Here is a 23,591-nt window from a genome sequence, read left to right on the forward strand (position 1 = left end):
ATCTTCAACTCTATCTACAGGAGCAGATTTCTCAACTCTCCTTAATAGTTTGATTAAAAAACTGCTTACTAGTAGGTCACAGATACAGGCAAATGAATACCAAGGTTTGCAGGTGAAGATTTGATATCATAGAATAATAGAATCATGGAGCTGGAACAGACCTTGGAGGCCTTCTAGTCCAAGCCCCTGCCCAAGGCCCAAGACCTTATACATCTTGGACAAAGGGCTATCCAAACTTTTCTTGAAAACTTCCAGTGATGGAACCCCAACAATCATGGGAGGCAAGCTGTTCCAATGATTGTTATTTCTGCCAGGAAATTTCTCTTTGCTTCCAGACTGGATAATTCCAATCAGGTGCTTTAGAAAAATAAGTCAAACCTCTCTTGGACAGACCTTCAAGTATCAGAAGGTTATCAAATTGGTTTATTACTGAGCTGTAAGCTTTTTTTTGCCTTGTAGTTTATAGTAATTGCTTCGAATAAATTAGGTGTCTCGAAGCTCAAAATAATATTGGGCCAAATGTTGTTGCAAATACTGCCAATGGACTGCCATGGACAATGTTGCTTATGTTTTAACATAGAAACTGATTATAAGGTGCCCTTTTTGTTTTTTTTCTTTGTGTTTTTTTCTTCCATTCAGTTTAAATGTACAGTTAGGAAATGTGTATTTACCTGAATTCCAGAACCATAAGATGTACTATAGCTCTATAAAGTATATGAATGGTGGCATGTGCTTGTTGATTATGCATGGTGTTGATACACTCTTCACTGAGATAGGGTGAATCTCCTCATCAAGGTAAAGAGACAACACACTTCCTCCAAGAAAGCATTTACATTGTTCCAAATCTTTCATCTAGAGCACGGGTGTCAAACTCGCTGCGTCAAGTGACGTGTCACTTTTTTTTTTTTTTTGCATTGCTGGAGCTGGGCGGGTGGGCGCAGCCTCCGCATGATGCAACTGGCCCAGGGGCTGGCAGTTTGACATCCGTGATCTAGAGGCTTGGTAAGTGAAAAAAGATTCTTCAATAGGAATGTAAAATCATTGGACATTTTATCATACTATTGTATTCTTTTCAGAATATGAAATTTTAGTTTGGCCAATCTTTGCAAATGAGAAGGAGCTGGGCTTCATATAGAATGGATTTTTTTTTAATCTGGAAATTACCCCATATAATGTTCTGTACGTTTTTACACTTAGCCTTACAATTGCCCCAGCATTACTCAGGAATTTAAAAGAGCCAAAAGAAACTCCTGAGCTGAGGTTTCAGCAAGCAAACAACTTTTACTTTGATCAAAATAGAGTCGGGTGGCCACATCTTTCTTCGTGGCTGGTAGAGAGATGAAGGCAACAACCAGGAAAGATGTCATCCACCTTTTATATCCCTTCAGAACAAAGAGATCTGGTCTTGGTACTAGGAACCAAAAGGTACAGAAAAAATAATTCCTAGATGATGACTCATACACAACAACCCAGGCTCCACCACAGCTCCTTTTCCCCCTCCCCTTACCATGCTCTTTTCATGTAAGCAATCACCTGTACCTAAAGCATGAAACATTTGCTTTTATATAACTATTTTCCCAATATAAAGCACCTACAAAACTGCTTACACATAAACAAAGATGATTACAAAGCATCACTACTAGTATCAATATTACTAACATCAACCTTAAGCATAACAAAATCCCTTCAGTTCTTATTTGGAATGGGACTACAAATGGAGAGTTAAAGGCTCCTTATCTCCTATGCTAGATTCCCAATCTAATAATCTGTGCTTACTTTTCAGTAAAAGAGAAACAAATATGTCTCTTCTAGTTGCACCTTAAATTAACCCTTAAGGTAAAGGTAAAGGTTCCCCCGCACATGCGTGCTAGTCGTTTCTGACTCTAGGGGCCGGTGCTCATCTCCATTTCAAAGCCGAAGAGCCAGCGTTTGTCCGAGGACGTCTCCGTGGTCATGTGGCCGGCATGACTAGACGCCAAAGGCGCATGGAACGCTGTTACCTTCTCACCGTAGTGGTCCCTATTTTTCTACTTGCATTTTTACGTGCTTTCGAACTGCTAGGTTGGCAGAAGATGGGACGAGTAACAGGTGCTCACTCTGCTACGCGGCACTCAGGATTTGACCCGCCAAACTGCCGACGTTCTGATCGACAAATTAACTCTTACTTTATCCCTAATCAAGTATAGTATATTTCAATTTGTTAGAATCCTATTGAAAAGGAATTTAGTATGATCTAACATAGTCTTTGTGGAACATATTTGTTTGTTTAATTTCTATAGCTGCCCCTCTCAATCAATGATTCTGGGCAGTTTACGGTTCAATTTACAGTATTGACTATGGATAACCCATGAAGCAAAGGGAATTTGAACATATGAATTCCAAACTAATTATATGAAAAGGATTGGTTCTGTTTGTGTAGGAGAAACATGCAGGCACAAATAACACAAGCACCTTGTCCAACTACTTTATGTTTTATGCCTATAATCAGTCAAAGGCAGCTCCTCAGATGAGCAAGTATATATGGAAGACTTGCTACTCTGATACGTAAGTTAAGGAGAAAGCAATATCTCATTCTGAGAAATGTAAAATCCAAGTCATTTTGTTTCCCTTCTACTTTTTTTAAAAAAAAAAGACTTTTCATAAGCAGTCCATCTCTCTTTTTATCTTTTTGTCTGCTCTTGCATATAAGCCTTTAAATATATAACATGGAACATTTGTGTTTGTGGTGTTAATAAAGCAATAATCTACTGTGAAAAAATATTCCCAATACAATGATAATAGATAATCACCCAGAGCATCAGACAGTCTAAGTTGTTCATTTGCTAAGTGTCTCTGCTATTCATATCACAGAGTGTGGAAAGGTCACAAAAATAGGGATATGCATTTGCAGTGTTTATTTAAAAAAGCTTGTGACATATTGCAGTGATCGTTGAATTGATTTGTGCTTGCTGTGAGCTATTTTTGCTAACAGGTTCAATGAAACAAATTCAAATTAAATTACTTCTGTCTTAGAAAATTTGCATCTCATGTTGTAAATTATACTTTTGAACTCCAAGAAATCTACCTTGCAATTACATCAAGGTTTTATGCAAGTATTAGTAGACAATACAACTTAGGCGATTAAGTCAGTCTTTTCGTGATATTGGCTGAGCTAGGTGTCATGGAAATATATGGAAAACTTTCAAGGGATCACATAAAAGAATATTAGAACAATTCAGAGAAACTTGCATGACTCCTGGGCAAGGATGAAACCCAAAGGATCAGAAAAAAATTCAGAAACATGGGCCCATCAAAAGAATGAATCGGCTAAGCCTACATTCAGTAAACCTGTATAAAAAAATCAGTTATAGGAACTGGTAGTAGAAGCTAAGCTTTCTCTTTTATCTACTGGTTTTCCACTGTAAAATAAATATTTGGTCTTACGTAGAAGAATATAGGCAATCCTTGGCTTATGATCTTAACTGAGCCTGGAGTTAGGATTTAAGTCATGGTGGCAGATCACCATATTACTGTGCTTGATTCTACAGTCTCTTTTTGTGGCAGTTGTCCAGCAAAGATTGCAGTCATTAAGCATATGCAATGGTCATTAAGCAAACCTGTTTTTTTGCTGTGGCAGAAAGCAGCAAAAAATGCTAAAAATTGCAGTCACATGATTGCAGGATGGTGCAAATGGCCATAAATGCAAGCTGGCTGCCAAGCACCCAGAGTGCAATTCACATGGCTAAAGGGTGGTATGGCCATCAGAACACTGGAACTGGATCATAAGTAGCTCTGGGGAGGTCTGTCATAACTCCAAATGGTTGCTAAGCAACTAGTCATTAAGCAAGGAGTACCTGTACATGTTCAGCTTAGTTGTGAATGAAACTGATCTCTGGATATTTGAGCAGGTAACAACTTTTTTTATAAACAGATAATCATAAATTTAGCAAATTTAGATCCATTGCTGCAAAATTTAGATTTTGCTGTAGTATATCTAGAAAGATTGCACAATACTTCACAGTGTTTTTTTAGTCATTAGATAATAAGAACCAGTCTAGTCTAATGGTTAAGGCACCAGGCTAAAAAAGCAGGAGACACTGAGTTCTAATCCTGCCTTAGCCATAAAAACTATTGGGAGATTTTGGGGCAGTCACTCTCTCTCAGTCTAGCACATCTCACAGGGTTGTTGTTGTGCCGGAAATGGGAGGAGCAAGGTGTATTAGGTATGTTCACCCCCACCCACCCCGAATTATTTTTTAAAATAATGAAGATGGGATTTAAAAAATCAACTACTTCATTACTCTGTTTTCTTTTCAGATTGTATGAATCTTTTATCTTTTATTAAGGATATAGAGGTTGGGGAGATATAAACCATGTGAGCATATTATTCCTAAATAATATTCCATTTTTTTAAACTTAGATCAGGTTTCCTTCCTTCCTTCCCCTTCCTTCTTTCCTTCCTTCCTTCCTTCCTTCCTTCCTTCCTTCCTTCCTTCCTTCCTTCCTTCCTTCCTTTCTCCCTCCCTCCAAAGAGTTATAAAAACAAAGTACTTGAACTACTTTGATGGCTGAAGGCTTAGAACAAATCTAAAGAAATACCAGCAATAATACATTCTAAGTTTTATTCCATGGTAGCAATGCCCCCAAATCCTAAATTGCTTCGTTCCAAGATACTCAGAGAACTGTCTCTTCCTTAAAATGGCCTACCTTCTTCAGAAGTGCTACTGGAAAATCTAATGCTATTGATGGGAACACGACACATAATATTTTTGTAACTTGTTTTGCAGATTGATTTATTGAAACTTTCTGTATCATCTGGTATTAAAGTATAAAATATCCTATTCTTAATATACATTGATTTGTTGTTCTAGTTATGTGGGGTTTTTTAGGAATTTTGGGACAGTGGTGGTGACAAAGGGGAGCTTATAAATGATAAATATAATGAATCCATCTACAACTATCACTACTAACATTTTGTACCTATTGACAAATGATGAAGAGCCTTAAATGTTAGTTGGACTTGTGGAAAACATATTTTGAGTAGACACATAATAGATCTTTGTGCATTTGCTCAAAAAATATTTTTTGCATGTAAATTAAGGTGAATCAATAGGAATATATGTCAAGCTCATAAAAATCAACCACTGATAGTTTAGGAAGATGAAATGTTTTTTTTCTGTTTGCTTATTTTTGAAAATGAAAATACATGATCAGCACAAAATTGATCAGCAGTTGTACAGCACCAATTAGAATGGGTATAGTTCAATATACAGTATATTAATATATCAGTATCAGTACCAATATCTGTCTGTCTCTGTCTCTATCATCTATCTATCTATCTATCTATCTATCTATCTATCTATCTATCTATCTATCTATCTATCTATCCATTCATCTATATATCTATCGACCTATGCTCTACTCCTGGTAATCAATTTTGTGCTGATGACATATCTTCACACACACACACACAAACACACATCATACACGCACACGTACATACATAGAGGGGTACCTCAGTATTCTTTGTTAATTGGTTCTGGGAGTAACAAACAAATTTTTCCCATAATTAATAATATAATGAGTTACAAGGCAGCAAATACCGACAAGTTCTAGCTTGATGAGAACTTGATAAGTAGCAAGACAAAATTTTCACATCAAAATGCGTTGAATACTAAATTTGATGAGTTTTAGAGCAGTTAAGTACCAAGGTACCACTGTATGTATGAATGTATAGATGTGTGTGTGTGTGTGTGTATGTGTGTGTGTGTGGTGTATGTATTTACATGGGTATGTTAGGTATATGTATATGTGTATGTATGCATGTGTGTATGTGTTTGTGTGTGCGGATGTGTGCATATATGTTACTTTCCTGTTTTGGAATCTGCACTGTGTGAGAGACACTGCTTAAAAAGATTTTTTTAAAATCTTTGTAAAAACTGAAAGAATAGCATTGCTTCCAAGCGCCCTCTAATTTTCTTTGAGTTCTGTGCAAAACTGCTTTAACCATTTTTATCTTCATCACTTTCCAAAATGAATTCAACCTTTTGAAGCCTAGCCATAGAACATTTTTTTTTGAACAGGCATTACCTTTGAACAGGTTAATTGTCTAGCAACAAGATCATTAATAATGCCAAAGCTTTCAAATATTATGACATGGAGTAGATTACTGCTTTTATATCTTATCATTCTTATGCATAAAAAACACTTATTTAAAAAAGAAGTTTTTATAAGAGCCTGAAATAACAGATCTAGGAAGAAAGCAGATCAGAATTATTTAAGCTTGAATCCTAGTGTAAATGCAAAATAAAAACTATTTGTATCCACTGCATCTTTTTCCCAATGAATCTCAGAATTCTTTTATTGTAGACTGGGGAATTCACACCCAAACTCATCCCCTCAATCCTATGTACCTCAATTCTTCTCCAGGTTACTTTTTTTTTGCTGCTGCTGTAATTTATGGAGAGGATCTCTTTGGCTTAGCATAGGGGTTACTATGGCAAAAAGGACTCTTTTCTATTATGTGAGTAGAAAAGGAAGGGATACCCAGTATGCTGCAGAAGAGGTAGCCAAGAAATCAGTAGAATCCCTGATTGGTGAGAATGGAAGGCAGGCATACCTGAAGCCTACAGTTGTCACAAGTCTATTCTTAATTAAAATAGGTAGACATTTTGAGACTCCCACTTACACATCCCTTCTTAGAACTTCATTTAATGCATACATATTTTGTAGAGTTCATCTGTCATCATGTTTGAGGAGAAGCACTTTGGACTGAATCCGTAGCTGTAATTTTCAAATCTACAATTTAGACAGAGAATGAAGGCTTTGGTGAGAGTCCAGAGCAGGGGAAGCCTTTATATCCAGCCTACTTCATGGACTTAAAAGACTGATTTCCCATCCCCTTAATGGCAGGAGAATATGGGATCAGCTTGCGCCAAGGTACTCTACACACCCTGTCATCTCTGACAATTCTCTGTATCTGGTTGGGAAGGATCAAGCAGTCAACACTGACTGCACTAAACTCATTTCTGTACCTTATGCTAAATCAAATCATAACGCCAGCTGTCATCAATGCTATTGCAGCCACTTATTGTTCCACTTTTTTTAAAAAAAAAGTATTGTAAAGAAGCTAATTTGCATGCCAAACTCTTGCAGCAAAGTTGCATGGAGAATTGCTAGGCATTTGTTGGCTGCCAGGAAGATTCAGTCTTCATTATGGCTTCTTGTATCAGGTACAATAATTTATTTATTTATTTATTTATTAGTTTTTATAAACCGCCCTTCTCCCGAGGGACTCGGGGCGGTGTACAGAGGAAGGAAGGTATACAGACCGAACAATAAAATAATAAGAAACGCTAATAACACAAACTGGGACCCCAATTAACGTTATCATGCCAGGCCAGCCTGCTGGAATAGGAAAGTTTTTAAGTCGCGACGGAAGGTACGGAGGTCAGGGGCCATTCGGATTTCGGTTGGTAAGGTGTTCCAGAGGGCTGGCGCACCCACTGAGAATGCTCTCCCCCTGGGGGCCATTAGCCGGCATTCCTTGAGCGGTGGCACCCTGAGGAGGCCCTCTCTGTGGGAGCGCACAGGACGGTGGGGTGCTGACATCGGCAGAAGGTGCTCCCGTAGGTAGTCCGGACCCATGCCATGTAGGGCTTTGAATGTCATTGTTAGCACCTTGAACTTCACACGGAAGGCAACCGGATATTACATCACTATATCATTTCACAAACAATGTGAATAATGAAATGGGCATCATGTATGCCAAAGTATGATATATCTGATATCACCATCCACCTATCCCCATTCCCCACCCACTGAATATCCATGCTGTGTGTGCATGGTTCTGCAGATTGCATAAAGAGTAGTTAAAAGTATAGGCCATTTTTCAGGTTGCCTAGATGTGCTTCATTTGATATCAATCCAGTTTTCCCTCACAGAGTCTCAGCACTCTTATTACCAAACAGTCTTGCCCTCGCCCACCTTCCTTCCTTCCTTCCCTCCCTTTCTTTCTTTCTTTTCTTTCTCTCTCTCCCTCCCTCCCCTTTCCTTCCTATCTGTAAGGTGATTCTTTATAGCAAAATGACCATAACACCTTATTATATCAATTCCTTAAGTAATGCAAATTAATATTTTTGAATATTGGCGAATTAAGATGTGAACAAGAAAAATATTTAGACATTTCAAAGGCATACTTAAATAAGCTTCTTGATGCAGTTCCACTGAGAAAAGTAGAACTAGATTAAAAATAGGATAGCTCTAATGAACTAGAGTAGGGTGAATTCATAATTTAATAAAACATCAATAATAATAATAAAAAATAAACAAGCAGATCTCATGATTTAAATGTAAATGTCAGGTGAAAAGTTTCACCTCTCAGTTTTTAAGGGATTTAAGATATAGTAAATCTATCCAAAGTTTCATGCACAATGTTTGTTTTACCTAATTTCTTTCAAATATTAGAAGGAAACCTCAATATTGAAGTTCAGTGATTTGCTTCTAAATATTGGCAATATGATTTCAGATGTTTACAGAAAAATCCCTGGAAATGGTGGTGTGAATTGATATTTGTTTCATGTAGAGTCAGTAAATACAACACAAGGCATCGCTGCACAGAAGCCATTGTTGTTATAGAGAGGGAAAGAGAGCACACAACAGGAACAGGAAATGCATCATAGGAACAATAGAGATATATCATAGAGTAGCAATGTGACACAGGAAACAAATACAATAGAGATGAACGATAGAGCTGCATATAAGGTAAAGAACACCCATAACATCTTCCCCTTTTCATGTTAACACAGAGATCTTCAAATTTGGCTCTTTTGTGACTTGTGGACTTCAACTCCCAGAATTCCTCAGGCATGCACACCTGGCTGAGGAATTCTGGGACTTGAAGTCCACAAGTCATAAAAGGGCCAAGTTTGAAGACCCCAGAGTTAACCAAGCAACCTTCTCAGTGTGGCTGCCTGCATTGCTGCCGGTTTGTCATTTAGGTCTGTGACTAGGGAGTAATCCTCAAACTCTGGTCTGAAGTTGGCCAAGTTACTGCTGCCATCTCCACTTACCCATATTGATTCCGGCAGTGGAATGCTATTATCGGCTGCCATGATGCTGGTTTCCTTGCTTCAAATGTTTGGCTTCAGGACAGGGCTCCAAGTGTTACGAGGGCAATTTGGAAATAAACCTCCATTTGGTTATCAATGACAGACACTTGCAGATACAGAACTTTTATTATACACATTAGAAAGCTACAACATTACATTACTTTTTGACATAATTGCCATTCAAATTGAGGCACTTGTCATAACGTCTTACAAGATTTGAAATTCCTTAGTAGTAGTTGCTCGGCACCAAATCTTGGCTATTGGGGGGGGTGATCAAAAACATCCCAATGGAACTACTTCAAAAGTCCTTGTGGGCGAGCATTATTGTGAACCAACACCACACCAGAAGTGGTGCCATAAAAAAATCCTGCCAAATGTGAAGATGCCAAAGGAATACTGCTAGTGAAGTTCATGGAGCGTGGTTCGACCATCAATACAAAAGTCTACTGTGAAACGTTACGAAAACTCAGATGAGCCATCCATAACAAATGTTGGGGCATGTTGACTTCCAGTGTGGTGTTGGTTCACGATAATGCTTGCCTGCGGGGGGGGGGGTGGAGATCCATCAAATATTGAATGATTGAGTCAAACTGATTCTTGGTTCAAATATTTCTTATAGACTGCAATCTGAAGAACTTGATTCTTTTTAAACATTCTGAAGGACTTTCAAAATCTGAGACTAAAACTAATCAACCCAGTAAGTACTAACTGAAACAACAGCAACATTTTATGTTTCTTTTCCTTTCTTCATGTCATAACAAAATGAAACATCGAATTACTTCTTCAGATATTACTATTAAAAATGTTGCTTATTCAATCTCTGACTCTGGGAGAGAGCACCACTGTGATTGCAAAATTTACCCCAAGATGACTGCCAGCCTCTCACAAGTTGGCAATTATATTGGGACTGCAGCTTCACTTCCATATTGGAAATCTGGGATTTGATGTATCAAGACATTGTGAGGGTGTTAGATAGAGAAGGGTGATCCGCCTATTCATTCCCTGATAGGTCTCAGAGAGTAAGCAGCAGTCACATTTAACGCAGGAAGAAAGAAAAATCTTAAGTGTTTAAGAGTTTCTTCCTGCTACCTGCAGAAGCATTTAGTTTCCAGACAAAGAAAAGCTAGATTAGGGCAAAATCATTTATCTGAGAGGACAGTTTGCTCCAGGTTGGATGAGCCAATTGGTATAGGTATGCAGAGATATACTGTAATGTGGGAATTACCTTGACAGATGATAAGGCAAACAGATGGAGCCGGGGGAATGGTTAGATAAAAGGCAACTTAACCCACAGAAAGAATATAGGTGAGGCACATGGCTTAGAAAGCAACCCTTCTTAATTTCTTGGGCTCTTGAGAGGATGGGAGGATAAGTACTTTGAGTTGCAAGATTCTTTCAATGTATCCTTCCAATAAAGGACTTCTGAGGATGGGCTGCAGCATGAGTCTAAAAGCTTGTGTGGGAAGCCAGCACCCCCCAGAGAAGGAAATATTAAAAAGGCAAAATATTATATTTCCTCAAAGGATCTTAAAAGGCAGAAAAGCATGCCCAGTTTTTCTTATTAGCCCCAAGGCTCCTTCCCCCAAGCAGAAACCAGGCAGATGCCAGCTCTATAGAAATGCAGATTTGGTAATTCATTCAGAAAGTGTTGAGACAGGAAGCTTGGAGCTGATGAGATTAGAAAGACAAAGACCCCTAAAATCTACATCCCTCACCCAAACTCTAAAAACATGATCATTAGGACACAATAGGATTAACCCACCAATACCAAAAAAGAGACACATTGAACCTCAGGTCAAATTCATGCCACAGGAACAGGAAACAACCTTGAAAGCCCAGGAAGGTATAAAAACCCACCACTCCCAGCTACATGTGGTCAGCTTTCCCAGACCCCTCTGTCTGGCTCTGCTCTTCAATAAACTACAACCTTCTTTCTAAAGCAGTCTCCATTTTGTTTATTCCCGGCTTGGACTGGACCCTGATGAAGATTTTTCTTTCAGCACTTGGAAGACTAAACCTCTGGTCCAGGTGACCATCTCAGATTGGATCCTTACAGTAAAGTTGAATTAGATCATCTGGTCATATTTCCTATCTGGTCTATTTCATAAGTCTGACAAGGACTATAATTATGTTTCTGTATGTCACCTGGTATATTTTCCTTCATTATCCATTAGTGAGTTGAGTCTGCAAAGCTTCAAAAGGTGTTCCAGTTCTAACCTGGTTTGGTCATCTTTAAAAGGTTAACCTTTGAATCAAAATTATCTGAATCAGTAGACTTTTTGGCTTTGCAGAATCTCAGACACAATTGTATGGTTTTATGTTCCATACAGGGGCAAAGCTGGGGAAAGTTGCAAGAAGCAAGCCAAGGACCGTTTTCTCCTCCACAAATCCTCTTAGTCTGCTTTGCAGAGAGCTGTTGGCTCTCTGGTTTGCATCTTAGAATTGCAATGTAATTAATTTGGATAGATTTTCTTGGAGGGAGAAAGACTCACTCACTTTGACTTTTTCCCTGCTGCTCTTTTTCATGTCACTTATTCTGTTTGTGACATTCCCTGGTAGTTTTGTCTTGAATCTATCTGCAATTCAGCCCTTCTGTTTTTATTCTCCCAACTCCCTATTTTGAAATTAAATGCAAGAACAATCTTGTTTTGCTTTGTTTTTGTTGTGTAGTTACTTTTCTGCCTCCTGATTCTGTTAACTGGGTCTGAAATAAACACATGCTTGCAGTTGGGATTCTCACACAAACTCTCACACGTTGTGTTACCACATTCCCTAAAATATTAACTACATCCTGTTTGCCTCCCAAGCATATAACTAAATTGGAAATAGGCCAGGGTTTGAAAAAGAATCCAACTAATTTTAATAATTGCATTTTAATTTCTGTATTACAGATGTTCTCATACTTTGCAATGCCATACCTGCACATTGAGACTTGGGCAAGCAAAATTAACAACTAATTCTGGAACAATGGTGAACCCATTTTATTTAAGTAAGCCTGATCAGTTGTATTTGTTTTACAAATTATGGAATATAGGTACTGCATGATTATAAACACCAGACTGCATATTTTGTGTGTGTGTGTGTGTGTGTGTGTGTCTATTCAGTCAATCAGAATAGAGCTGGAAGGGACTTTGGAGGTCTTCTAGTCCAGAGGTCCCCAAACTTTCGGGCACCAGGGACCAGTTCAATGGAGAGAGGTTTTTCCATGGACCAGAGGGTGTGTGGTTTTGTGTACTGCCTGCATCCTACGGATGGGGTTTTGTTTGTTTATGTGGACCAGTGGCTAGCATACCGCGGCCTGGTATTGGTCCATGGACCAGGGATTGAGTACCCTGTTCTAGTCCAACCCTCTGCTCAAGCAGGGGGGTCCTATACCATTTCAGACAGGTGGCTGTTCACTCATCTTTTCTTAAAAACCTCCAGTGATGAAGCACGCAGAACTTCTGAAGGCAAGCTGTTCCACTGGTTTATTGTCCTCACTGTTAGGAAGTTACTCCTTAATTCCAAGTTGATTCTCTCCCTGAGTAGTTTCCATCCATATTCCACTGCTTACTTCCCTCCATGTAGACGTAGGACCATTAAAGGACTACTTGTTGAGTATGGTTTGTTAGCCAGTTACAAATCCATCTAGTGGTGATGCTGTTTAGCTCACATTTTTCTAGTTTACCAAGAATTTGTTTGTGGTCTACTTTGTCAAATGCCTTGCTGACATCTAAATATACTACTGTACGCCCACAGCATTTTGCTATTCAAAGTATGTATATACAAGCTAAATATATTATGTAGAATATATAGAATTAAATATATTTCAAAATATTCCAAAATGTATATATTCTGAATTAAAACAATATCTCTGTCTCTATCTCTCTCTTTCTAAATCTCTCTCTTTCTAAATCTCTCTCTCTTGATCTAATCAGTTCTACTTTGTTTGAAATCCAAAAGTCTTATAATTCTATTAAAACAGATTTTAAAATGCAACACTCTGGAAAACCTGCTGAGGAAAAAAAATAAGACAAACAGAGACAGAGACAGATGTAATATGTTAGTTCAGTTTTGAAGGCAACAAAAAGCCAGGCACTAAAAATGAGGTTACAAATTCAAGCATCTCAGGCTGGCAGCAGATTTGAAGCAGGCTTTAAATAAAGTGTTGGAGAGCTGAATAAATTAGCGCAGGAAAATCATAATTCACTTTGCAGTAACTTACAATATACACAAAGTGGGTATGAAGATAGACAGAAGAGGGGAGGTGGGTCAAGAGAGTAAAAACCTTCCCCCTCCCCTGAAATGGATAACACTGGAGGCAGAGTGTGTGTGGGGGGGAATGGGAAGTGGGATGAGAAAGTTAGAGGGGATCCTAGAGGAAATATTAGAGGGTGCCAAAGAGTTAGCATTATACATTAAAATAAAGCTTTTGGAAAGGCAATTAAGAAGGGTGCTTCGTGCTCTCTGGGCTTGGTTATTTTCTTGCAGGTGTTTCATTGCACAAACTAGGTAACATCATCAGTACTACCATGTTTCCCCGAAAATAAGACCAGGTCTTACATTATTTTTTGCTCCAAAAGATGCCTTAGGGCTTATTTTCCAGTTAGGGCTTATATTCGGGGAAATACGGTACTAAATGCATCTGTCTGGCTGACGATCTTAACTGGAGCTTATTTGCGGGGTGGGTGGGCTTATATGACGAGCATCCTGAAAAAACATGCTAGGGCTTATTTTCCGGTTGGGTCTTATTTTGGGGGAAACACAATAGCATTGTTTTCTTTCTGCAATAAAACAACCAAGCTCAGCGAGCACCAATGACCCCCCCCCCGACCCCATTTCAACCTTGAGCTACAAATATTCTCCTTTACAGGAAATTAAGAGGATTTCCTTTCCTCGGTTCTCATGCACACCTCTGACCCCCGCCCCAAATCTGGAAAAGTTTTGAGAGTAGGGTAAAAATCCAACAGTCTCAGGGAAGCTGACCACTTTCTACCCCATATCAGTTTAGAATGATTGTCTCATCCTCTATTTGCAAAATGTAAAGAGCCGCCTCAAAAATAGAAACCTAGACCTCACAGATACAGGTTGTGTACGAAGAAACCATTCCCCAGGCTTTTCAGACTTGGGCTATGTTTGGAATGAAAATGGAAGGGGTGGGAGATTGTGACCAGATGTTTTTTCTAATGTGCAATATGCATGGTTCATTAAGTAATTTCATGGGCATCCAGTGGGCCCTTTCGTTCAATTCTCCTCTTAACAAAGATCATTCCTTTATACAGAAAGACCTTAAACAAGAATGCTTTCTGAAGATATCAATGTCCCACGGTATTTTTCTCCTATAGATACAGTATGTTCCTTTCTCTTTCATTCATTTCTGCTGACTTTCTAAATATCCTGGTGGTGGTGCTCTTACTACAGCTATTGCTATTGCCACTATTATATCAGGATTTCAGAATTTCTGTTGCATTTGTGATTAATTCCAAATCACAACCATACTCCTTTTTTAGATACCTTTTGGATACATCATAAGGACTTTTTTTTTACCAACGCAAAACAAGAACAGATTTGTTACTGGTAATCCTTGACTTATAACTAGTTGCTTAGCAATCATTCAAACTTACTACCAACTCTCAAAAACCGCTTACAACCCATTTTCGAATTTACAATGGCCACACACACATCCCTTAATCATGGGATTGCCTTTTGGGTGCTTGGCAACCAACTCACCTTAATGGCTGTTTGCTGCATCCCGTAATCACACAACCATGATTTGCAACATTTCTTGCTGGTTTCCGACATTTACTTTAGGTTTACAGAAAATGCCTATTGGGAATAATTGATTTGCTTAATGATGGAGGTGTTCATTTCATGACTGCTGCAAAAGAGTTAAAAAATTGTATCCAGTCATGTGATGCCTCAAATTATGACAGCAGTGACTTATGAACATAACTCAGGGCTCAGTTGTGACCATAGGTCAAGGACTAAAGGTAGTCGTGTACCTGTTTAGCCATTGGGTTTTGAGGATAGAAACATAGAGAATAGCAGAAAATAATCAAAATATTTTCTTTGTGAATAACTCCTTACGGTAGCTTGTTAATCACTTTTAATTGACCTTGTGAATTCTATTTTTGTTTGTTTGTTATGTAGTGGAAGATGAGGCCTGAATGTTAGGCTAGAAGCTGAGAATGCTGATTTCTGGCTCTGTTGTTCCTCAGAGGTTCATTTTACTGCAATTTTGTAAAATACTTTCATCATAATGTTTTGGTCAAATTCCGTGTGACAAAGACCTGCAAATAGAACTACTGTGGCAACAGAAAGCAAAGATAGTAGGGATATTAGTAGGATCTTAGGTGCAATCCCAAAACATCTGGAGCACAGCAAGAACCCATCATCATTGACAAAATCACCATCAATCAATTTCAAAAAGCAGCTTTACTTAGAACAGCTTACATCCTGCAACAACACCTTTAACAACATCAAACAACATCTGCCTATCCCAGGTCCTTGGGAAAGACTCAATAAAATGTGGATAAAATGTGGAAATCAATCTAAACATCTGGCTGGCTGTATGATCAACCATAATAATAATTATAATGATAATTATCCTACATTCACATAGTGCTTTGCATTTTTTAACTTCAGTATTATACATTCATCATCTTTCTTTGTATTATTCCATTGTTTTTCTGTGTAATTGTACTTTCTGCATTTTTTAGCATTTTTCTCTGTTTCATATCAAAGGCTGCTTCCTGTGGATTGACATTTCAATTTTCTTTCTTTCTTCCTTCCTTTCTTCCTTTCTTTCTTTCTTTCTTTCTTTCTTTCTTTCTTTCTTTCTTTCTTTCTTTCTTTCTTTCTTTCTTTCTTTCTTTCTTTCTTTCTTTCTTTCTTCCTTCCTTCCTTCCTTCCTTCCTTCCTTCCTTCCTTCCTTCCTTCCTTCCTTCCTTCCTTCCTTTCTTTCTTTCTTTCTTTCTTTCTTTCTTTCTTTCTTTCTTTCTTTCTTTCTTTCTTTCTTTCTTTCTTTCTTTCTTTCTTTCTTAATAGAATACTGTAATATACATTAGTCTAAACTATCTGAGTGATTATGATACCAGAGGTACTGGACATTTAAGCTGAGCTTGTCGATCAGAAGGTCGGCAGTTTGGCGGGTCAAATCCCGAGTGCCACGTAACAGAGTGAGCGCCTGTTACTCGTCCCAGCTTCTGCCAACCTAGCAGTTCGAAAGCACGTAAAAATGCAAGTAGAAAAATAGGGACCACTACAGTGGGAAGGTAACAGCGTTCCGTGCGCCTTTGGCGTCTAGTCATGCCGGCCACATGACCATGGAGATGTCCTCGGACAAGCGCTGGCTCTTCGGCTTTGAAACGGAGATGAGCACCGGCCCCTAGAGTTGGAAACGTCTAGCATGCATGTGCGGGGGAACCTTTACCTTTACCTTTAATTATTTTGGTTTTATTTTCTTCTCTTTCTGAGAGATCCTATACATCATGGGTGTCAAACTTGATCATGTCATGTGATGTATCTTGACGTATCATGATGTTTTTTTGCCTTAGCGGAGCCAGGGTGGGTGTGGCCTGCACCTGACGCATCTGAACCGTGGGCCACCAGCTTGACGCTCCTGCTATAGATTGTAAACAGCTTCATGACCTAAATCTGCAAAAGGTAATTGTAATAATAATATGAAAGCTGATAGGAATGTACCTGAATTCCAGTAGAGAAAGATCAATCAAGACTTTTAACTGAGAACCTTTATATCAGATTGCTAGAATCATAGTTAAGTTTTTGTTAGTATCAAGAGTTCCTGTTTTATTTCTCATGCCCTTGTCCAGTTTGGAAGAAATGAAACTCTGCTGCTTTCCGCCCCCCCCCCTTATTCGTGGCCAACCCTTTGTAAAGTGTGAAATGTGAGATACCATAACACTACAGCATGTGTACACATTCCCTTGTACCTAAATTAACTGAGCATGGTAGATAAGCATTATCGGAAGTAAAGTGCATCTGGAGCTTACCCATATTTATTCTTCTATCATATTACCTACATTATAATCATGATAAGGAAGTTAGGATGCAAGATGAGAACTGATCCAAAAACACTTTATGGCTTTCATATTTCAGTGATTCAAACCTGAGGATGACTAATTCAGTCGTAAGTGTTGCACTGTACTTACGATCCAATGCAAGCAAAGAGATAAAAGTTTGTTTTGTGTTTTCCACAACTAACATGTGCTTGTTATAGAGCTTAGCAGAATGAGCTACTGCTTAATTTGCAGAATTTATAGCCTAAGAGACATACTGTATATATTCCATACATTCCTAGCTCACTATCCCTTTCAGGATGAAAAATTTGTGAAACACAGAAATAAAAAAAGAAGGACAAAAGAATAAGCAAAAGAAATTAAAGAAAAGAGATAAGAGAGAGAGAAAAAAGGGAAATATAGTGAGATCTAGATTACATCACAGTCTTTACTTCTCTTTACCATTCTGTCATTACACTTATTTCCTTACTTCCACTATATCTGGACTCCATTTCATACATTGTTTAGTTCTACTTCTTTCTCTTTCAATATCTTATGAATTCCACCCAGTTGTGGTATTTCTTGGTCTTTCTCTTCCTCTTGGCCTCTTCTTTTGTTCCTTTGTTTTGTAGAGCCTTGGTGGAGCAGTGGGCTAATGCCTCCTTAAGTAACACCAGCTGCCTGCAATTAGTGCAGGTTCGCATCCCACCAGGCTCAAGGTTGACTCAGCCTTCCATCCTTCCGAGGTAGGTAAAATGAGGACCCAGATTGTTGGGGGCAATTAAGCTGACTTTGTAATAATGCCGCTTAGGTGTGTGTGTGAAAGCCCTAATAAGCAGGCATATACATAGAATGAAGGTTACTGCTAAGCTTGTAAGCCGCCTTGAGTCTTCGGAGAAGGGATATAAATGGAATTAAAATTAAAATAAAAATAGTTTGATCCTTTTTCTATCCATGAGAACAAGTCTCCTCAACAAAAAGCTAAACCTGAAATAGCAATAGCACTTAGGCTTATTATACTGCTTCATAATGCTTTTTAGCACTCTGAGCAGTTAACAGAGTCTCAGTTCTCATTTCACTGACCTCAGAAGGATGGAAGATTGAGTTAACCTTGAGCCAGTCAGAACTGAACTCCTGGCTGTGGGCAAAGTTAGCTTGCAGTACTGCATTGTAACCACTGCACCAACCGCAGCTCTTATGGAGTTAAAGGCTGCCATGAAGTTCAAAGGCTCCATGGACAATTGGGCATTTATGCTACCAGTCTATTTATCCACTAGATGCTGTAAATTCAAACAGTAATCTATCAAAGATTTTCCTTTTCTGAACTCCATCTGCTCATCCTCAATAATATTCTCATCCAGTCAGCCACAAGATTTACAGCACAGATGTCGGGCACATAATTTGTTGCTGATGTTCAGTAAACCAACTGGTGTCTAATTTATAAGATCATTCCTATTACCTTTAAAAACTGGGTACCATGACGAATACATTCTAAGTATGTGGTATGTTTGCATAGCTCATGCTTTTTTCCCTTAAAATATTCACATCCTCTTTCCTTACATTCATGTTCCATTTCTTCTGTTGGAAAAATAATCTATCATCTTTTTTTTCCCCATACAGTACTTATAATTTCTCACCCCCAATGGGACTTTGTTTTGGTTTACTTCATTTTTTCTTCTTCTTACCAACTGCTTTTGGCATTTCACTCAGGATTTTCTCTCAGACTCAGAACCTTGTGTTTCTCTTGTGGCCTTTATTTATTTTCTCATAAACAATCAAATAACTCATGCTTTTGCATTTGTTCTTCCCTACTGTGTGCTGATACCACATATCAGAAATAAACAAACCCATTCCTAACTATATACTCACCAAATGGTCATGATTTTAATCCAGGCTTAGATCTTGAGGTGGCCCAATCATCGTTTCTCTATTCTCTTCTCTCATTCAGAATGTTGCAAAATTCTCCTCAAAACATTGCTAGGTCATAGCTTTATGGAACGTTACATTCAATGATCTATGCTTTAGTACCCAACATCAATATGCAAGGCTATAATAATTGGAAATGTTGTCTCTGTATCCTCCCACACCACCATCGCAGGCACAAAGGTCATCTGATTCAGGTGTATGACAGCATAGTTGCATTTAAAAGCTAGAATTGAGCTTCTCCCATTTTTCTCTCTCCATTTGCTGACTCATGCCAGGATAAGTGTAGCCATACAAGGCTACTAAAAAAACAAAAAAAAAACCCAACAACCCATATGCCAAAAGGGGTATTGTTAGAAATGATTGCTTTTGCTCCCATGTAACACCTCTACTCCGTGAGCTGCATTGGCTTCCAGTTGCCCTCCGGGTAAGATTCAAGGTGCTGGTTACGACCTATAAAGCCCTAAATGGCATGGGTCCGGGTTACTTATGGGAGCACCTGCTGCCGGCATCAACTTCCCTTCGTCCAGTGCGCTCCCACAGAGAGGGCCTCCTTAGGGTGCCGTCGGTCAAAGAGTGTCAACTGGTGGCCCCCAGGGGGAGGGCGTTCTCTGTGGGCGCGCCAGACCTTTGGAACCGTTTACCGGTGGAGCTCCGGACGGCTCCCGACCTTCGCTCCTTCCGACGTGACCTAAAAACATATTTATTTGAACAAGCCGACCTGGTCTGATGGCTTTAGGGGTATTTTAACGCTATTGTATTAATTTATTGAATTGGGCTGTAGTATTTAATATTTTTTTTAATTTTTATATATTGTATTTTATTGTATTGCCCTGTACACCGCCCTGAGTCCTTCGGGAGAAGGGCGGTATAAAAATTAAATTAAAATTAAAAAATTAAAATTAAAAATTTTGCCTGGTGTTCCTTTCTATACGTTCTCTCTCTTGGCCAAGTTGAAGGTCTATTCACCAAGAAGAAAACTTGATAGCATAAAATTGGTTGCCCCACTAGTGAACATACTGCAGATGCAATGGTGGTCTCCTTATTTTGTGGAGTACAAGACACTTCAAAATTAGTGATGGGTTCATTTTCCTGGTTTCGCTTGATTTGCTTTCCATCAAAATCTGTGTTTTGTACCTTATCTTGATCTTCTTGAACTGCTGATACTGAATGTGATGAACATTTTAAAACATAAATCTGAGCGCCATCAGCACATTGATGAAATTACACACTAAACAACTTAATCCTCTCTGCCAGTAATGATGTGGGGATGATAAGAAATAACCAGAAGTTATCCAGCATGGCAAGACAAATTGCAGCAGAAATAACTCAGCATAGGAAGCTATTTAACTGTTTCACAGAGGTATCATAAAAAATAAAATGTATTCCTATTCATTCTAATAACAATGAAGCTTAATTGATCATATTGATTTTTTTTAAAAAAACATTCCACCTTCCAAATAGGTTTTAAAACATGGTTTAATAAAATATTTCTGGTTTTTTTTTCTTTGTTCTGAATTGCCGCCAATAGTGTACAACCAGGTTTTATAATAATATTCAGTATATTTCTTTAATTTATTTAACTGGAAGTTTGGGGGGAAAAACACTTTTCGATATGAGTCAAACCTGCACATCTTTTGGGGTTCCTTGAAATATTTGCTTTTTCTCCATCCCACACAGTTTGTTTCACAATTCTCTTAGCTAATTTTCACTCTCTGCATTACTTTTGGTAAGCAAGATGCCTTTGCTGGACACTTTGCTGGTTTTCATTATCTTTATTTTCCCTTTCCAAATCATTCCTACCGAAAGAGAAAGAAAGGCAGTGACTTCAGGTGATATATTTGTCCCTTAGTTTTATTGTCAAGAGGCTAGGATGTATCATCATGAAATGTGATTTATTTATTTTATTGAGCATACCACATTGACAGAGATCATGTAATACTGGTATACAAATGTAAGTTTAAATAAAGCAAATCAGCAAGTATGAAGTATAGACTATCTCCACGACTGTATACCCAGCACAGCCTTCTATCTTTACAGATTGCCTATAACCAATACATTTAATAACAGTGGCTGTGGAATTTATTCAACATGTTTAGAGGGTCCTAAGTTGGAGGTTCCTAAAAGGTCTTAAAATAAACTTTTAAGAAAAGTTCTTAAAAGTAACATGGTGGGGAAAATGGGGAAAACCAATAACTTCGGGGGTGGGTATCCAAATGTTATTCAGGGAATTTGAGAGGGAGGGAGAAACAGATTGGAAGATGATGAGACATAAGAATACTTTAAAATATTGCTGTTAGCAACAGAAAAACAGTTCTGTGCCCTGTTAATGGCAAATTAGTTGGGCAATAAGTAATTTGGTCTTACAGTCTTAAACTATATTATGGGAAATTAAAGTTTTAAAAAGATACTACAAGATTTTATTTCCTTCTAAGTAAATCAGTCTGTAAACTTTGCCCTTTGGGATGTACAGAGAAAAGAATTCATGATGGTCAGTTTCTAGATTAAGGATAAACCATGTTTTGGTGTCTGATGAAGCAGTGGGGTGGCATGCCACATTAAAGCAAGGACAAGACCTTCTCCTCTTCCTCCTCCTCCTCCTCCTCCTCCTCCTCCTCCCCCTCCCCCTCCTCCTCCTCTTTCCAAAATTGTATTAAGCTTCTTTTAGGAACAACACATACATTTTCCCCATAAAAATGGCAGAAAACTATTCCATCAGTTTTGGCAATGGTAATAAAAAAAAAGCTCAAGGGCCAAAAATGGGGCTTAGACAATTGCATACTGTTTTTCTATCTGATCCAGGCAATATCAATTGACCTAATGTTATATGTAGGGAAAATGCTGACAAAGTTAGAATATTATTGTGGTTAATTGCCACTTCACTTTGTATGCAGCACACTCCCAATCAATCCTATATTCTCCTCAAGCCAAGCATACATGCCAATCAGTACAGCTAGCAAAAACATAGCATGAAGTTTACTTGTTAAACATCAACAGATATCAAAAAACAAATAAAAATGAGATGAAAGACAAGCAAAAAACAGGGAAAGAAACATGAACCAACCTATATCTATAAATTAAAAGGGACACAACTTTTCAGAGACACTGGGTACAATACAATACAATTAGTTTGGATTGTCCAAAGGGAGTGGCTTTTGACTATCCCAGTTTTAGCTTTATCTTTTGTATTTAATGGTAGCAGAAAACTGATATCATAGATGATAGATGACATCACATGTTTGCGAGCTGTATTTATATAGATGAACACTGTGCATGACATAGGTGATCCCACCCCTAGACTGCACCTTAAACAAAACAGTTTGGTGGATGGGGATATAAATCTGGTTGTAATTCCACAGTTAATTCACCGGGATGCATATTTCGTAGAGCATATGGATATGAGTAGAGCCAACTTCATAAGAGTATCAAGAGACAGATGATTAAAGTTCAAGAGGGGTAGTAACATTTATTTAATGAAGTTATAAGCTTTAGAAGAAAGCTTGCATCTCTTAGCTTTGTCTTCTCACAGTGGGGGAAAGGAGAATAAGACATAATTAGTCTTTCTGCAGGAAAAAGGCCAAATGGAACATTTTCTGAAGGTTGAGAGGTCAGGGTCAGTCATATAATGTAAGGGCATAATTCCAGAGAGCAAGTGCCATAGTGGGAAAGGGTATTTGCTTTGCATGCTCACTGACTTCATAATTAAAGTTGTTCAAATAAACAAACTACCTGGTTTTGCAATAGTGAGTCGCATTTCCATTCAAATCTTCAAATGTTCTCCAGTAATGGAAAAAAGAATGAAATGAATTTTTAATCTTTTGCTAAAGCATACAGTAATTCTGGTTGCTAAGGTATCAAGAAGAAATATATACTCTGCATGCATGGGTCCTTATTAGGAAAAAAAATAAAAATAAAATATGCAATTATGATAAGGATGGCATGGAAAAAAGTTCCCCACCACTCTTTATTCCTTCCTTCATTTGAAAAATAGAATTGCAAAAACTGAGCCTGGACATATGAATGTCATCTTACGTGATGCTTCTGGTTGATTTTTTGTTTGTTTGTTTGGAAAGAAATGCCAAATCTGTTGCATTTCCACCTGATGATGTTAGCAGTTAACTGAAGTCTATGTTTGTTTAGAGCATGGAAAAAAATGTCTTTATCCACACAATAATTGGCTAGATCAGTTAAAATGTCACAGTTACATCTGCAGGAATGGTAAGGTTGGTTAATTTGAATATTTCTGACTCCCAGTCAAGGGAAAAGAGAGCAGAGACAAAATTGCAAATGCTATCAATGGTCAAGAGAATGAAAAGAAGCAAAGTACCAGTTTTTGAAGATTGTGTCCAATTCAGACATATAATTAGATAATATTAGGAATTTTATGTTCTTCTGGCATCCCAATATTGCATAAAACTAGGTGTATACTCATATAGATACCAACGAATTCAGCTAGGAAAGGAAACCAAGGAGAAAGGGAAAGCATAAACATTCATATAATGTTAAATTGTTGACTTTGATTTATAATCACAAATTAGCCAACAAATTTTGATTAAGTAAAAATATATTTATGTAATCTGCA

The 23,591-nt window shown here is 38.1% G+C and overlaps 1 long non-coding RNA gene across 1 annotated transcript in view; it reads right to left on the minus strand.

Annotated features, from left to right (window-relative positions):
• Positions 1–600: 600 nt before the first annotated feature.
• The window catches only part of LOC308667346, a 357,520-nt gene continuing 334,529 nt past the window's right edge, over positions 601–23,591 (minus strand). Inside the window, exon 2 of the long non-coding RNA XR_014026265.1 lies at positions 601–1,153. This is a non-coding gene — a long non-coding RNA (uncharacterized lncRNA). The remainder of the gene's footprint in view (positions 1,154–23,591) is intronic.

Source organism: Vipera berus, assembly GCF_964194415.1.
Source record: "Vipera berus genome assembly, chromosome: 4".
Lineage (NCBI taxonomy): Eukaryota > Metazoa > Chordata > Lepidosauria > Squamata > Viperidae > Vipera > Vipera berus.